Source organism: Bison bison, unplaced genomic scaffold, assembly GCF_000754665.1.
Source record: "Bison bison bison isolate TAMUID 2011002044 unplaced genomic scaffold, Bison_UMD1.0 scf7180017864537, whole genome shotgun sequence".
NCBI lineage: Eukaryota > Metazoa > Chordata > Mammalia > Artiodactyla > Bovidae > Bison > Bison bison.
The window spans coordinates 4191055-4194228 of record NW_011495085.1 but is presented as its reverse complement, the minus strand read 5'-3'; positions in this window follow the sequence as shown (position 1 = coordinate 4194228).

Sequence of the window (3174 nt, the reverse complement as noted above, 5' to 3'; positions counted from 1 at the left end):
AACAGTGGATGACTTTATTTTTCTGGGCTCCAAAATCACTGCAGATAGTGATTGCAGCCATGAAATTAAAAGACGTTTACTCCTTGGAAGGAAAGTTATGACCAACCTAGATAGCATATTCAAAAGCAGAGACATTACTTTGCCAAAAAAGGTCCATCTAGTCAAGGCTACGGTTTTTCCAGTGGTCATGTATGGATGTGAGAGTTGGACCGTGAAGAAAGCTGAGCACTGAAGAATTGATGCTTTTGAACTGTGGTGTTGGAGAAGACTCTTGAGAGTCCCTTGGACTGCAAGGAGATCCAATCAGTCCATTCTAAAGGAGATCAGTCCTGGGTGTTCATTGGAAGGACTGATGCTAAAGCTGAAACTCCAATACTTTGGCCACCTCATGCAAAGAGTTGACTCATTGGAAAAGACACTGATGCTGGGAGGGATTGGGGGAAGGAGGAGAGGGGATGACAGAGGATGAGATGGTTGGATGGCATCACTGACTCGATGGACATGAGTTTGATTGAACTCCAGGAGTTGGTGATGGACAGGGAGGCCTGGTCTGCTGCAATTCATGGGGTCACAAAGAGTCGGACATGACTGAGCGACTGAATGAACTGAACTGAACTGAAGGAGACAAAAGAACTGTATACAGAAAATTACAAGACACTAATGAAAGAAATAAAAAATGACATAAACAGATGAACAGATAGTCCATGTTCCTAGGTAGGAAGAATCAAAATTGTGAAAACGACTATAATACAAATGCAATCTACAGATTCAGTGTGATCTCTATGAAGTTATCAATGTAATTTTTCACAGAACTAGAACCAAAAATTTTCACAATTCATATGGAAACACAAAAGACCCCTAACAGCCAAAGCAGCCTTGAGAAAAAAAGAATGGAGCCAGAGGAATCAACCTTCCTGTCTTCAGATTATAATACAATGCAACAGTCATCAAGACAGTATGGTACTGGCCAAAAAACAGAAATATAACCCAATGGAACAAGGAGAAAGCCCAGAAATAAACCCATGCACATATGAGTACCTTATTTTTGACAAAGCAGGCAAGAATATACAATGGGGCAAAGACAGCTACTTCAGCAAATGATGCTGGGATAACTGGACAGCTATGTGTAAAAGAAAGAAATTAAAACACTTCCTAACACCATACGGAGAAGGCAATGGCAATCCACTCCAGTACTCTTGCCTGGAAAATACCATGGGCAGAGGAGCCTGGTAGGCTGCAGTCCATGTGGTATCTAATAGTAGGACCCAACTGGGCGACTTCACTTTCACTTTTCATTTTCATGCATTGGAGAAAGAAATGGCAACCCACTCCACAGTTCTTGTCTGGAGAATCCCAGGGACAGGAATCCTGGTGGGCTGCTGTCTATGGGGTTGCACAGAGTTAGTCATGACTGAAACGACTTAGCAACAGCAGCAGCAGCAACACCATACAGAAAGATAAACTCAAAATGGATTAAAGACCTAAATGTAAGGCCAGAATCTATAAAACTCTTAGAGAAAAACATAGGCAGAACATTTAATGACATAAATCAAAGCAAGATCCTCTATGAACCTCTTAGAGTAATGGAAATGAAAACAAAAATAAACAAATGAGACCTAATTAGATTTAAAAGCTTTTGCACAGCAAAGGAAACTACAAGCAAGGTGAAAAGACAACCTTCAGAATGAGAGAAAATAATAGCAAATGAAACAACTGACAATGGATTATTTTCCAAAATATACAAGCAGCTCATACAAGTCAATACCAGAAAAACAAATAATCCAATCAAAAAGTGGGAAAGAGACCTAAACAGACATTTCTCTAAATAAGACATACAGATAGCTAAAAAACTTATGTGGCAATGCTCAACATTGCTCATTATTAGAGAAATGCAAATCAAAATTATAAAGAGATATCACCTCACACTGGTCAGAATGGCCATCATCAAAATGTCTACAAACAATAAATGTTGGAGAGGGTGTAGATAAAATGGAACCCTCTTGCACTGTTCCTAGGAATGTAAATTGATACAGCCACTAAAGATGTAATAGGGATTCCTTAAAAACCAAGGAGTAAAAACACAATATGACCGAGCATTCCCACTCCTAGGCACATACCCTGAGGAAAAAAAAATTGAAAAAGACACGTATACCTCAATATTCACTGCAGCACTATTTACAACATTTAGAACATGGATACAACCTAGATGTCCATCGAGAGATGAATGGATAAAGAAACAGTGGTACATATACACAATGGAATATTACCCAACCATAAAAAAGAATGTATTTGAGTCAGTTCTAATGAGGTGGATGAACCTAGAGCCTATTACACAGAGTGAAGTAAGTCAGAAAGAGAAAGATAAATATTGTATACTAATGCAAAAATATGGAATCTAGAAAGGTGGTACCAATGAATTTATTTTCAGGGCAGCAATGGAGAAACAGACATAGAAAACAGACTATGGGGGAGAGGGGGAGGAGAAGGTGAGATGTATGGAGTTAGAAACATGGAAACTTACATTACCATATGTAAAATAGATAGCCAATGGGAATTTGCTGTATAACTCACAGAACTCAAACAGGTGTTCTGTATCAACGTAGAGGGGTGGGTTCAGAAGGGAGATGGAAAGAACATTCAAGAGAGAGGGGGCATATGTATACCTATGGCTGATTCATGTTGATTTTTAACAGAAAACAACAAAATTCTGTAAAACAATTATCCTTTAATTAAAAAATACATAAATTTTTAAAAATCTTTGAATATTCACTCAAAACAATGTGTTTGAGAATTATATACTCCCAGCCTAATCTTTCACATTTTTATTCTTTTTTAACTTTTTCTATAACATTTGTTGAAAAACAGAGACTTGTATGTAGCAATAGCCTTCTAACTTTGGCCAATTGCAGAAACATCATTCACTTTATGTCTTGACTCTCATTTCAGAGACGACCCATGTGCAGAGAAAGATCTTCATGCTTCCAAGACAATTTTTCATGTTTACCTTAGGCTCTCTGTGATTTCGTAACTCCAAAGAAAGCCACAATCTGCCAAACATAAATATAACCCAGAGGCTTGAGTTGGCTTTTCATCAAATACTTAACAAAAAGCATTCAACTTGGGAGAAAGTCATTTAAAGATAACATATCTTTTTTTTTTTTTTTTTTACTTTAC